This window comes from Stegodyphus dumicola, chromosome 9, assembly GCF_044657685.1.
Source record: "Stegodyphus dumicola isolate Sdum_Otavi_A_Nest chromosome 9, ASM4465768v1".
Classification (NCBI taxonomy): domain Eukaryota; kingdom Metazoa; phylum Arthropoda; class Arachnida; order Araneae; family Eresidae; genus Stegodyphus; species Stegodyphus dumicola.
In genome coordinates this window covers 188,082,629-188,098,164 of record NC_140776.1, presented here as the reverse complement: position 1 = coordinate 188,098,164, position 15,536 = coordinate 188,082,629, and positions in this window count along the sequence as shown.

Sequence of the window (15,536 nt, the reverse complement as noted above, 5' to 3'; positions counted from 1 at the left end):
GGATGACACGAAAAAACTGAAATAATATAAATTTAAAGAGTTTTTAAAATTATTGTATATTTTATATCCGCGTGCTTATTAGGATTAAACTATTTTTACGATTAGCGACTCCTCACCATAATCGCGAATGGGCAGTTTTTTTGCATCCCAGTTGGGGCAATTTATTCCCACTCCACTTGGGGCATTTTTTCCCACCGCAGTTGGGGCAATGTTTCCCCCACACCAGATGGGGCAATGTTTTTCCACCCCAGTTAGGGATATTTTTCCCCACCCCAGTTGGGGCAATTTTTTTCCCACCCCAGTTGGGGCAATTTTTTCCCACCCCTGTTGGGGCAATTTTTTCCCAACCCAGTTGGGGCAAATTTTCCCACCCCAGTTAGGGCAATTTTTTTCCACCCCAATTGGGTCAATTTTTTTGCCACCCCACTTGGGGCAATTTTCCCCCACCCCAGTTGGAACAATGTTTCCCCCACCCCAGTTGGGGCAATTTTTTCCCACACCAGTTGGGGCAATTTTTTTCCCCACCCCAGTTGAGGCAATTTTTTCCCACCCCAGTTGGGGCAATTTCTTCTCCCACCCCAGTTGGGGCAATTTTTTCCCACCCCATTTGCGGCAATTTTCCGCCACCCCACTTGGGGCATTTTTATTGCCAGCCCACTTGGGGCAATTTTTTCCCACTTCAGTTTGGGCAATTTTTCCCTACGCCAGTTGGAACAATGTTTCCCCCACCCCAGTTGGGGCAATTTTTCCCCACCCCAGTTGGGGCAACTTTTCCACACCCCAGTTGGGGCAATTTTTTCCACACCCCAGTTGGGGCAATTTTTTCCACACCCCAGTTGGGGCAATTTTTCCCCCACCCCAGTTGGGGCAATTTTTTCCCCACCCCAGTTGGGGCAATTTTTTCCCACCCCAGTTGGGGCAATTTTTTCCCACCCCAGTTAGGGCAATTTTTTCCCACCCCACTTAGGGCATTTTTCCCACCCCAGTTGGGGCAATTTTTTTCCACCTCAGTTAGGGCAATTTTTTCCCACCCCAGTTGCGGCAATTTTTTCCCACCCCAGTTGGGGCAATTTTCCGCCACCCCACTTGGGGCATTTTTTGCCACCCCACTTGGGGCAATTTGTTCCCACTCCAGTTTGGCAATCTTTTCCCCACCCCAGTTGGGGAAACTTTTTTCCCACCCCAGTTGGGGCAACTTTTTTCCCACCCCAGTTGGGGCAATTTTTTCGCACCCCAGTTGGGGCAACTTTTCCACACCCCAGTTGGGACAACTTTTTCCCCACCCCAGTTGGGGCAATTTTTTCCCACCCCAGTTGGGGCAATTTTTCCCCCACCCCAGTTGGGGCAATTTTTTCCCCACCCCAGTTGGGGCAATTTTTTCCCACCCCAGTTAGGGATATTTTTTCCCACCCCAGTTGGGGCAATTTTTTCCCACCCCAGTTAGGGCAATTTTTTCCCACCCCACTTAGGGCATTTTCCCCACCCCAGTTGGGGCAATTTTTTTCCACCTCAGTTAGGGCAATTTTTTCCCACACCAGTTGGGGCAATTTTTTCCCACCCCATTTGCGGCAATTTTCCGCCACCCCACTTGGGGCATTTTTATTGCCACCCCACTTGGGGCAATTTTTTCCCACTTCAGTTTGGGCAATTTTCCCTACGCCAGTTGGAACAATGTTTCCCCCACCCCAGTTGGGGCAACTTTTTTCCCACCCCAGTTGGGGCAATTTTTTCGCACCCCAGCTGGGGCAACTTTTCCACACCCCAGTTGGGACAACTTTTTCCCCACCCCAGTTGGGGCAATTTTTTCCCACCCCAGTTGGGGCAATTTTTCCCACCCCAGTTGGAGCAATTTTTTCCCACCCCAGTTGGAGCAATTTTTTCTCCCACCCCAGTTACATGCTCCGTTTGTTGACTTGGTCAATCGCCTGATTTTCATAGAAGTTGGCTAACGAAAACCTAATGCAAAGATTCGAAAGGAAATCATTTAATTCTGCATGTATTTTTGAGCCCAGTCTCAAAATTGCTTAGAAGGACTAAAAGCATTTTCAATTCTGCTTCAAAAGAAACTAATGCGCATGTATCTGTATTTTTATGTTAATTGCTTAATTTATAAAATACATAAAAATTAATCTAAATAAATTGTTATCGAAGATCCTTAATTTTTTAAAATTCCTACTTCCAAATATTCCTCGTCGAAATATTGGATGACACGAAAAAACTGAAATAACATAAATTTAAAGAGTTTTTAAAATTATTGTATATTTTATATCCGCGTGCTTATTAGGATTAAACTATTTTTACGATTAGCGACTCCTCACCATAATCGCGAATGGGCAGTTTTTTTGCATCCCAGTTGGGGCAATTTATTCCCACTCCACTTGGGGCAATTTTTTTCCCACCGCAGTTGGGGCAATGTTTCCCCCACCCCAGTTGGGGCAATTTTTCCCCAACCCAGTTGGGGCAATTTTTTCCCACCCCAGTTAGGGATATTTTTTCCCACCCATGTTGGGGCAACTTTTTCCCACCCCAGTTCGGGCAATTTTCCCCCACCCCAGTTGGGGCAATTTTTTCCCACCCCAGTTAGGGCAATTTTTTCCCACCCCACTTGGGGCAATTTTTTCCACCCCAGTTGGGGCAATTTTTTCCACCCCAGTTGGGGCAATTTTTTCCCACACCAGTTGGGGCAGTTTTCCGCCACCCCACTTGGAGCATTTTTTTGCCACCCCACTTGGGGCAATTTTTTCCCACTCCAGTTTGGGCAATTTTCCGCACTCCAGTTGGAACAATGTTTCCCCCACCCCAGTTGGGGCAACTTTTTTCCCACCCCAGTTGGGGCAATTTTTTCCCACCCCAGTTGGGGCAACTTTTCCACACCCCAGTTGGGACAACTTTTTCCCTACCCCAGTTGGGGCAATTTTTTCCCACCCCAGTTGGAACAATGTTTCCCCCACCCCAGTTGGGGCAACTTTTTTCCCACCCCAGTTGGGGCAATTTTTTCTCCCACCCCAGTTACATGCTCCGTTTGTTGACTTGGTCAATCGCCTGATTTTCATAGAAGTTGGCTAACGAAAACCTAATGCAATGATTCGAAAGGAAATCATTTAATTCTGCATGTATTTTTGAGCCCAGTCTCAAAATTGCTTAGAAGGACTAAAAGCATTTTCAATTCTGCTTCAAAAGAAACTAATGCGCATGTATCTGTATTTTTATGTTAATTGCTTAATTTATAAAATACATAAAAAGTAATCTAAATAAATTGTTATCGAAGATCCTTAATTTTTTAAAATTCCTACTTCCAAATATTCCTCGTCGAAATATTGGATGACACGAAAAAACTGAAATAATATAAATTTAAAGAGTTTTTAAAATTATTCTATATTTTATATCCGCGTGCTTATTAGGATTAAACTATTTTTACGATTAGCGACTCCTCACCATAATCGCGAATGGGCAGTTTTTTTGCATCCCAGTTGGGGCAATTTATTCCCACTCCACTTGGGGCATTTTTTCCCACCGCAGTTGGGGCAATGTTTCCCCCACACCAGATGGGGCAATGTTTTTCCACCCCAGTTAGGGATATTTTTCCCCACCCCAGTTGGGGCAATTTTTTTCCCACCCCAGTTGGGGCAATTTTTTCCCACCCCTGTTGGGGCAATTTTTTCCCAACCCAGTTGGGGCAAATTTTCCCACCCCAGTTAGGGCAATTTTTTTCCACCCCAATTGGGTCAATTTTTTTGCCACCCCACTTGGGGCAATTTTCCCCCACCCCAGTTGGAACAATGTTTCCCCCACCCCAGTTGGGGCAATTTTTTCCCACACCAGTTGGGGCAATTTTTTTCCCCACCCCAGTTGAGGCAATTTTTTCCCACCCCAGTTGGGGCAATTTCTTCTCCCACCCCAGTTGGGGCAATTTTTTCCCACCCCATTTGCGGCAATTTTCCGCCACCCCACTTGGGGCATTTTTATTGCCAGCCCACTTGGGGCAATTTTTTCCCACTTCAGTTTGGGCAATTTTTCCCTACGCCAGTTGGAACAATGTTTCCCCCACCCCAGTTGGGGCAATTTTTCCCCACCCCAGTTGGGGCAACTTTTCCACACCCCAGTTGGGGCAATTTTTTCCACACCCCAGTTGGGGCAATTTTTTCCACACCCCAGTTGGGGCAATTTTTCCCCCACCCCAGTTGGGGCAATTTTTTCCCCACCCCAGTTGGGGCAATTTTTTCCCACCCCAGTTAGGGATATTTTTTCCCACCCCAGTTGGGGCAATTTTTTCCCACCCCAGTTAGGGCAATTTTTTCCCACCCCACTTAGGGCATTTTTCCCACCCCAGTTGGGGCAATTTTTTTCCACCTCAGTTAGGGCAATTTTTTCCCACCCCAGTTGCGGCAATTTTTTCCCACCCCAGTTGGGGCAATTTTCCGCCACCCCACTTGGGGCATTTTTTGCCACCCCACTTGGGGCAATTTGTTCCCACTCCAGTTTGGGCAATCTTTTCCCCACCCCAGTTGGGGAAACTTTTTTCCCACCCCAGTTGGGGCAACTTTTTTCCCACCCCAGTTGGGGCAATTTTTTCGCACCCCAGTTGGGGCAACTTTTCCACACCCCAGTTGGGACAACTTTTTCCCCACCCCAGTTGGGGCAATTTTTTCCCACCCCAGTTGGGGCAATTTTTCCCCCACCCCAGTTGGGGCAATTTTTTCCCCACCCCAGTTGGGGCAATTTTTTCCCACCCCAGTTAGGGATATTTTTTCCCACCCCAGTTGGGGCAATTTTTTCCCACCCCAGTTAGGGCAATTTTTTCCCACCCCACTTAGGGCATTTTCCCCACCCCAGTTGGGGCAATTTTTTTCCACCTCAGTTAGGGCAATTTTTTCCCACACCAGTTGGGGCAATTTTTTCCCACCCCATTTGCGGCAATTTTCCGCCACCCCACTTGGGGCATTTTTATTGCCACCCCACTTGGGGCAATTTTTTCCCACTTCAGTTTGGGCAATTTTCCCTACGCCAGTTGGAACAATGTTTCCCCCACCCCAGTTGGGGCAACTTTTTTCCCACCCCAGTTGGGGCAATTTTTTCGCACCCCAGCTGGGGCAACTTTTCCACACCCCAGTTGGGACAACTTTTTCCCCACCCCAGTTGGGGCAATTTTTTCCCACCCCAGTTGGGGCAATTTTTCCCACCCCAGTTGGAGCAATTTTTTCCCACCCCAGTTGGAGCAATTTTTTCTCCCACCCCAGTTACATGCTCCGTTTGTTGACTTGGTCAATCGCCTGATTTTCATAGAAGTTGGCTAACGAAAACCTAATGCAAAGATTCGAAAGGAAATCATTTAATTCTGCATGTATTTTTGAGCCCAGTCTCAAAATTGCTTAGAAGGACTAAAAGCATTTTCAATTCTGCTTCAAAAGAAACTAATGCGCATGTATCTGTATTTTTATGTTAATTGCTTAATTTATAAAATACATAAAAATTAATCTAAATAAATTGTTATCGAAGATCCTTAATTTTTTAAAATTCCTACTTCCAAATATTCCTCGTCGAAATATTGGATGACACGAAAAAACTGAAATAACATAAATTTAAAGAGTTTTTAAAATTATTGTATATTTTATATCCGCGTGCTTATTAGGATTAAACTATTTTTACGATTAGCGACTCCTCACCATAATCGCGAATGGGCAGTTTTTTTGCATCCCAGTTGGGGCAATTTATTCCCACTCCACTTGGGGCAATTTTTTTCCCACCGCAGTTGGGGCAATGTTTCCCCCACCCCAGTTGGGGCAATTTTTCCCCAACCCAGTTGGGGCAATTTTTTCCCACCCCAGTTAGGGATATTTTTTCCCACCCATGTTGGGGCAACTTTTTCCCACCCCAGTTCGGGCAATTTTCCCCCACCCCAGTTGGGGCAATTTTTTCCCACCCCAGTTAGGGCAATTTTTTCCCACCCCACTTGGGGCAATTTTTTCCACCCCAGTTGGGGCAATTTTTTCCACCCCAGTTGGGGCAATTTTTTCCCACACCAGTTGGGGCAGTTTTCCGCCACCCCACTTGGAGCATTTTTTTGCCACCCCACTTGGGGCAATTTTTTCCCACTCCAGTTTGGGCAATTTTCCCCACTCCAGTTGGAACAATGTTTCCCCCACCCCAGTTGGGGCAACTTTTTTCCCACCCCAGTTGGGGCAATTTTTTCCCACCCCAGTTGGGGCAACTTTTCCACACCCCAGTTGGGACAACTTTTTCCCTACCCCAGTTGGGGCAATTTTTTCCCACCCCAGTTGGGGCAATTTTTCCCACCCCAGTTGGAGCAATTTTTTCCCACCCCAGTTGGGGCAATTTTTTCTCCCACCCCAGTTACATGCTCCGTTTGTTGACTTGGTCAATCGCCTGATTTTCATAGAAGTTGGCTAACGAAAACCTAATGCAATGATTCGAAAGGAAATCATTTAATTCTGCATGTATTTTTGAGCCCAGTCTCAAAATTGCTTAGAAGGACTAAAAGCATTTTCAATTCTGCTTCAAAAGAAACTAATGCGCATGTATCTGTATTTTTATGTTAATTGCTTAATTTATAAAATACATAAAAAGTAATCTAAATAAATTGTTATCGAAGATCCTTAATTTTTTAAAATTCCTACTTCCAAATATTCCTCGTCGAAATATTGGATGACACGAAAAAACTGAAATAACATAAATTTAAAGAGTTTTTAAAATTATTGTATATTTTATATCCGCGTGCTTATTAGGATTAAACTATTTTTACGATTAGCGACTCCTCACCATAATCGCGAATGGGCAGTTTTTTTGCATCCCAGTTGGGGCAATTTATTCCCACTCCACTTGGGGCATTTTTTTCCCACCGCAGTTGGGGCAATGTTTCCCCCACACCAGTTGGGGCAATGTTTTTCCACCCCAGTTAGGGATATTTTTCCCCACCCCAGTTGGGGCAATTTTTTTCCCACCCCAGTTGGGGCAATTTTTTCCCACCCCTGTTGGGGCAATTTTTTCCCAACCCAGTTGGGGCAAATTTTCATACCCCAGTTAGGTCAATTTTTTTCCACCCCAATTGGGTCAATTTTTTTGCCACCCCACTTGGGGCAATTTTCCCCCACCCCAGTTTTAACAATGTTTCCCCCACCCCAGTTGGGGCAATTTTTTCCCACACCAGTTGGGGCAATTTTTTTCCCCACCCCAGTTGAGGCAATTTTTTCCCACCCCAGTTGGGGCAATTTCTTCTCCCACCCCACTTGGGGCAATTTTTTCCCACCCCATTTGCGGCAATTTTCCGCCACCCCACTTGGGGCATTTTTATTGCCAGCCCACTTGGGGCAATTTTTTCCCACTTCAGTTTGGGCAATTTTTCCCTACGCCAGTTGGAACAATGTTTCCCCCACCCCAGTTGGGGCAATTTTTCCCCACCCCAGTTGGGGCAACTTTTCCACACCCCAGTTGGGGCAATTTTTTCCACACCCCAGTTGGGGCAATTTTTTCCACACCCCAGTTGGGGCAATTTTTCCCCCACCCCAGTTGGGGCAATTTTTTCCCCACCCCAGTTGGGGCAATTTTTTCCCACCCCAGTTAGGGATATTTTTTCCCACCCCAGTTGGGGCAATTTTTTCCCACCCCAATTAGGGCAATTTTTTCCCACCCCACTTAGGGCATTTTTCCCACCCCAGTTGGGGCAATTTTTTTCCACCTCAGTTAGGGCAATTTTTTCCCACCCCAGTTGCGGCAATTTTTTCCCACCCCAGTTGGGGCAATTTTCCGCCACCCCACTTGGGGCATTTTTTGCCACCCCACTTGGGGCAATTTGTTCCCACTCCAGTTTGGGCAATCTTTTCCCCACCCCAGTTGGGGAAACTTTTTTCCCACCCCAGTTGGGGCAACTTTTTTCCCACCCCAGTTGGGGCAATTTTTTCGCACCCCAGTTGGGGCAACTTTTCCACACCCCAGTTGGGACAACTTTTTCCCCACCCCAGTTGGGGCAATTTTTTCCCACCCAAGTTGGGGCAATTTTTCCCCCACCCCAGTTGGGGCAATTTTTTCCCCACCCCAGTTGGGGCAATTTTTTCCCACCCCAGTTAGGGATATTTTTTCCAACCCCAGTTGGGGCAATTTTTTCCCACCCCAGTTAGGGCAATTTTTTCCCACCCCACTTAGGGCATTTTTCCCACCCCAGTTGGGGCAATTTTTTTCCACCTCAGTTAGGGCAATTTTTTCCCACACCAGTTGGGGCAATTTTTTCCCACCCCATTTGCGGCAATTTTCCGCCACCCCACTTGGGGCATTTTTATTGCCACCCCACTTGGGGCAATTTTTTCCCACTTCAGTTTGGGCAATTTTCCCTACGCCAGTTGGAACAATGTTTCCCCCACCCCAGTTGGGGCAACTTTTTTCCCACCCCAGTTGGGGCAATTTTTTCGCACCCCAGCTGGGGCAACTTTTCCACACCCCAGTTGGGACAACTTTTTCCCCACCCCAGTTGGGGCAATTTTTTCCCACCCCAGTTGGGGCAATTTTTCCCACCCCAGTTGGAGCAATTTTTTCCCACCCCAGTTGGAGCAATTTTTTCTCCCACCCCAGTTACATGCTCCGTTTGTTGACTTGGTCAATCGCCTGATTTTCATAGAAGTTGGCTAACGAAAACCTAATGCAAAGATTCGAAAGGAAATCATTCAATTCTGCATGTATTTTTGAGCCCAGTCTTAAAATTGCTTAGAAGGACTAAAAGCATTTTCAATTCTGCTTCAAAAGAAACTAATGCGCATGTATCTGTATTTTTATGTTAATTGCTTAATTTATAAAATACATAAAAATTAATCTAAATAAATTGTTATCGAAGATCCTTAATTTTTTAAAATTCCTACTTCCAAATATTCCTCGTCGAAATATTGGATGACACGAAAAAACTGAAATAACATAAATTTAAAGAGTTTTTAAAATTATTGTATATTTTATATCCGCGTGCTTATTAGGATTAAACTATTTTTACGATTAGCGACTCCTCACCATAATCGCGAATGGGCAGTTTTTTTGCATCCCAGTTGGGGCAATTTATTCCCACTCCACTTGGGGCAATTTTTTTCCCACCGCAGTTGGGGCAATGTTTCCCCCACCCCAGTTGGGGCAATTTTTTCCACCCCAGTTAGGGATATTTTTTTCCCACCCCAGTTGGGGCAATTTTTTTCCCACCCCAGTTGGAGCAATTTTTTCCCACCCCTGTTGGGGCAATTTTTTCCCAACCCAGTTGGGGCAAATTTTCCCACCCCAGTTAGGGCAATTTTTTTCCACCCCAATTGGGGCAATTTTTTTGCCACCCCACTTGGGGCAATTTTTTCCCACTCCAGTTTGGGCAATTTTCCCCCACCCCAGTTGGAACAATGTTTCCCCCACCCCAGTTGGGGCAATTTTTTCCCACACCAGTTGGGGCAATTTTTTCCCACCCCATTTGCGGCAATTTTCCGCCACCCCACTTGGGGCATTTTTATTGCCACCCCACTTGGGGCAATTTTTTCCCACTTCAGTTTGGGCAATTTTTCCCTACGCCAGTTGGAACAATGTTTCCCCCACCCCAGTTGGGGCAATTTTTTCCCCACCCCAGTTGGGGCAATTTTTTCCACACCCCAGTTGGGGCAATTTTTTCCCACCCCAGTTAAGGCAATTTTTTCCCCACCCCAGTTGGGGCAATTTTTTCTCCCACCCCAGTTACATGCTCCGTTTGTTGACTTGGTCAATCGCCTGATTTTCATAGAAGTTGGCTAACGAAAACCTAATGCAAAGATTCGAAAGGAAATCATTTAATTCTGCATGTATTTTTGAGCCCAGTCTCAAAATTGCTTAGAAGGACTAAAAGCATTTTCAATTCTGCTTCAAAAGAAACTAATGCGCATGTATCTGTATTTTTATGTTCCTTGCTTAATTTATAAAATACATAAAAAGTAATCTAAATAAATTGTTATCGAAGATCCTTAATTTTTTTAAAATTCCTATTTCGAAATATTCCTCGTCGAAATATTGGATGACACGAAAAAATTGAAATAACATAAATTTAAAGAGTTTTTAAAATTATTGTACATTTTATATCCGCGTGCTTATTAGGATTAAACTATTTTTACGATTAGCGACTCCTCACCATAATCGCGAATGGGCAGTTTTTTTGCATCCCAGTTGGGGCAATTTATTCCCACTCCACTTGGGGCATTTTTTCCCACCGCAGTTGGGGCAATGTTTCCCCCACCCCAGTTGGGGCAATTTTTTCCACCCCAGTTAGGGATATTTTTTTCCCACCCCAGTTGGGGCAATTTTTTTCCCACCCCAGTTGGGGCAATTTTTTCCCACCCCTGTTGGGGCAATTTTTTCCCAACCCAGTTGGGGCAAATTTTTTCCACCCCAATTGGGGCAATTTTTTTGCCACCCCACTTGGGGCAATTTTTCCCACTCCAGTTTGGGCAATTTTCCCCCACCCCAGTTGGAACAATGTTTCCCCCACCCCAGTTGGGGCAATTTTTTCCCACCCCAGTTGGGGCAATTTCTTCTCCCACCCCAGTTGGGGCAATTTTCCGCCACCCCACTTGGGGCATTTTTATTGCCACCCCACTTGGGGCAATTTTTTCCCACTTCAGTTTGGGCAATTTTTCCCTACGCCAGTTGGAACAATGTTTCCCCCACCCCAGTTGGGGCAATTTTTTCCCCACCCCAGTTGGGGCAATTTCCCCCCCCCAGTTGGGGCAACTTTTCCACACCCCAGTTGGGGCAATTTTTTCCACACCCCAGTTGGGGCAATTTTTTCCCACCCCAGTTGGGGCAATTTTTTCCCACCCCACTTGGGGCAATTTTTTTCCCACCCCAGTTGGGGCAATTTTTTCTCCCACCCCAGTTACATGCTCCGTTTGTTGACTTGGTCAATCGCCTGATTTTCATAGAAGTTGGCTAACGAAAACCTAATGCAAAGATTCGAAAGGAAATCATTTAATTCTGCATGTATTTTTGAGCCCAGTCTCAAAATTGCTTAGAAGGACTAAAAGCATTTTCAATTCTGCTTCAAAAGAAACTAATGCGCATGTATCTGTATTTTTATGTTCCTTGCTTAATTTATAAAATACATAAAAAGTAATCTAAATAAATTGTTATCGAAGATCCTTAATTTTTTAAAATTCCTATTTCGAAATATTCCTCGTCGAAATATTGGATGACACGAAAAAACTGAAATAACATAAATTTAAAGAGTTTTTAAAATTATTGTATATTTTATATCCGCGTGCTTATTAGGATTAAACTATTTTTACGATTAGCGACTCCTCAACATAATCGCGAATGGGCAGTTTTTTTGCATCCCAGTTGGGGCAATTTTCCCCCCACCCCAGTTGGGGCAATTTATTCCCACTCCACTTGGGGCAATTTTTTCCCACCGCAGTTGGGGCAATGTTTCCCCCACCCCAGTTGGGGCAATTTTTTCCCACCCCAGTTAGGGCACCTTTTTTCCCACCCCAGTTCGGGCAATTTTTTCCCACCCCAGTTGGGGCAATTTTTTTCCCACCCCAGTTGGGGCAACTTTCTCCCACCCCAGTTACATGCTCCGTTTGTTGACTTGGTCAATCGCCTGATTTTCATAGAAGTTGGCTAACGAAAACCTAATGCAAAGATTCGAAAGGAAATCATTTAATTCTGCATGTATTTTTGAGCCCAGTCTTAAAATTGCTTAGAAGGACTAAAAGCATTTTCAATTCTGCTTCAAAAGAAACTAATGCGCATGTATCTGTATTTTTATGTTCCTTGCTTAATTTATAAAATACATAAAAAGTAATCTAAATAAATTGTTATCGAAGATCCTTAATTTTTTTAAAATTCCTATTTCGAAATATTCCTCGTCGAAATATTGGATGACACGAAAAAACTGAAATAACATAAATTTAAAGAGTTTTTAAAATTATTGTACATTTTATATCCGCGTGCTTATTAGGATTAAACTATTTTTACGATTAGCGACTCCTCACCATAATCGCGAATGGGCAGTTTTTTTGCATCCCAGTTGGGGCAATTTTCCCCCCACCCCAGTTGGGGCAATTTATTCCCACTCCACTTGGGGCAATTTTTTCCCACCGCAGTTGGGGCAATGTTTCCCCCACCCCAGTTGGGGCAATTTTTTCCCACCCCAGTTAGGGCACCTTTTTTCCCACCCCAGTTCGGGCAATTTTTTCCCACCCCAGTTGGGGCAATTTTTTTCCCACCCCAGTTGGGGCAACTTTCTCCCACCCCAGTTACATGCTCCGTTTGTTGACTTGGTCAATCGCCTGATTTTCATAGAAGTTGGCTAACGAAAACCTAATGCAAAGATTCGAAAGGAAATCATTTAATTCTGCATGTATTTTTGAGCCCAGTCTTAAAATTGCTTAGAAGGACTAAAAGCATTTTCAATTCTGCTTCAAAAGAAACTAATGCGCATGTATCTGTATTTTTATGTTCCTTGCTTAATTTATAAAATACATAAAAAGTAATCTAAATAAATTGTTATCGAAGATCCTTAATTTTTTTAAAATTCCTATTTCGAAATATTCCTCGTCGAAATATTGGATGACACGAAAAAACTGAAATAACATAAATTTAAAGAGTTTTTAAAATTATTGTACATTTTATATCCGCGTGCTTATTAGGATTAAACTATTTTTACGATTAGCGACTCCTCAACATAATCGCGAATGGGCAATTTTTCCCCCACCCCAGTTAGGGCAATTTATTCCCACTCCACTTGGGGCAATTTTTTTCCCACCACAGTTGGGGCAATGTTTCCCCCACCCCAGTTGGGGCAATTTTTTCCCACCCCAGTTAGGGATATTTTTTTCCCACCCATGTTGGGGCAACTTTTTCCCACCCCAGTTCGGGCAATTTTCCCCCACCCCAGTTGGGGCAATTTTTTCCACCTCAGTTAGGGCAATTTTTTTCCACCCCAGTTGGGGCAATTTTTTCCACCCCAGTTGGAGCAATTTTTTCCCACCCCAGTTGGGGCAATTTTTTCTCCCACCCCAGTTACATGCTCCGTTTGTTGACTTGGTCAATCGCCTGATTTTCATAGAAGTTGGCTAACGAAAACCTAATGCAAAGATTCGAAAGGAAATCATTTAATTCTGCATGTATTTTTGAGCCCAGTCTCAAAATTGCTTAGAAGGACTAAAAGCATTTTCAATTCTGCTTCAAAAGAAACTAATGCGCATGTATCTGTATTTTTATGTTAATTGCTTAATTTATAAAATACATAAAAAGTAATCTAAATAAATTGTTATCGAAGATCCTTAATTTTTTAAAATTCCTACTTCCAAATATTCCTCGTCGAAATATTGGATGACACGAAAAAACTGAAATAACATAAATTTAAAGAGTTTTTAAAATTATTGTATATTTTATATCCGCGTGCTTATTAGGATTAAACTATTTTTACGATTAGCGACTCCTCACCATAATCGCGAATGGGCAGTTTTTTTGCATCCCAGTTGGGGCAATTTATTCCCACTCCACTTGGGGCAATTTTTTTCCCACCGCAGTTGGGGCAATGTTTCCCCCACCCCAGTTGGGGCAATTTTTTCCACCCCAGTTAGGGATATTTTTTTCCCACCCCAGTTGGGGCAATTTTTTTCCCACCCCAGTTGGAGCAATTTTTTCCCACCCCTGTTGGGGCAATTTTTTCCCAACCCAGTTGGGGCAAATTTTCCCACCCCAGTTAGGGCAATTTTTTTCCACCCCAATTGGGGCAATTTTTTTGCCACCCCACTTGGGGCAATTTTTTCCCACTCCAGTTTGGGCAATTTTCCCCCACCCCAGTTGGAACAATGTTTCCCCCACCCCAGTTGGGGCAATTTTTTCCCACACCAGTTGGGGCAATTTTTTCCCACCCCATTTGCGGCAATTTTCCGCCACCCCACTTGGGGCATTTTTATTGCCACCCCACTTGGGGCAATTTTTTCCCACTTCAGTTTGGGCAATTTTTCCCTACGCCAGTTGGAACAATGTTTCCCCCACCCCAGTTGGGGCAATTTTTTCCCCACCCCAGTTGGGGCAATTTTTTCCACACCCCAGTTGGGGCAATTTTTTCCCACCCCAGTTAAGGCAATTTTTTCCCCACCCCAGTTGGGGCAATTTTTTCTCCCACCCCAGTTACATGCTCCGTTTGTTGACTTGGTCAATCGCCTGATTTTCATAGAAGTTGGCTAACGAAAACCTAATGCAAAGATTCGAAAGGAAATCATTTAATTCTGCATGTATTTTTGAGCCCAGTCTCAAAATTGCTTAGAAGGACTAAAAGCATTTTCAATTCTGCTTCAAAAGAAACTAATGCGCATGTATCTGTATTTTTATGTTCCTTGCTTAATTTATAAAATACATAAAAAGTAATCTAAATAAATTGTTATCGAAGATCCTTAATTTTTTTAAAATTCCTATTTCGAAATATTCCTCGTCGAAATATTGGATGACACGAAAAAATTGAAATAACATAAATTTAAAGAGTTTTTAAAATTATTGTACATTTTATATCCGCGTGCTTATTAGGATTAAACTATTTTTACGATTAGCGACTCCTCACCATAATCGCGAATGGGCAGTTTTTTTGCATCCCAGTTGGGGCAATTTATTCCCACTCCACTTGGGGCATTTTTTCCCACCGCAGTTGGGGCAATGTTTCCCCCACCCCAGTTGGGGCAATTTTTTCCACCCCAGTTAGGGATATTTTTTTCCCACCCCAGTTGGGGCAATTTTTTTCCCACCCCAGTTGGGGCAATTTTTTCCCACCCCTGTTGGGGCAATTTTTTCCCAACCCAGTTGGGGCAAATTTTTTCCACCCCAATTGGGGCAATTTTTTTGCCACCCCACTTGGGGCAATTTTTCCCACTCCAGTTTGGGCAATTTTCCCCCACCCCAGTTGGAACAATGTTTCCCCCACCCCAGTTGGGGCAATTTTTTCCCACCCCAGTTGGGGCAATTTCTTCTCCCACCCCAGTTGGGGCAATTTTCCGCCACCCCACTTGGGGCATTTTTATTGCCACCCCACTTGGGGCAATTTTTTCCCACTTCAGTTTGGGCAATTTTTCCCTACGCCAGTTGGAACAATGTTTCCCCCACCCCAGTTGGGGCAATTTTTTCCCCACCCCAGTTGGGGCAATTTCCCCCCCCCAGTTGGGGCAACTTTTCCACACCCCAGTTGGGGCAATTTTTTCCACACCCCAGTTGGGGCAATTTTTTCCCACCCCAGTTGGGGCAATTTTTTCCCACCCCACTTGGGGCAATTTTTTTCCCACCCCAGTTGGGGCAATTTTTTCTCCCACCCCAGTTACATGCTCCGTTTGTTGACTTGGTCAATCGCCTGATTTTCATAGAAGTTGGCTAACGAAAACCTAATGCAAAGATTCGAAAGGAAATCATTTAATTCTGCATGTATTTTTGAGCCCAGTCTCAAAATTGCTTAGAAGGACTAAAAGCATTTTCAATTCTGCTTCAAAAGAAACTAATGCGCATGTATCTGTATTTTTATGTTCCTTGCTTAATTTATAAAA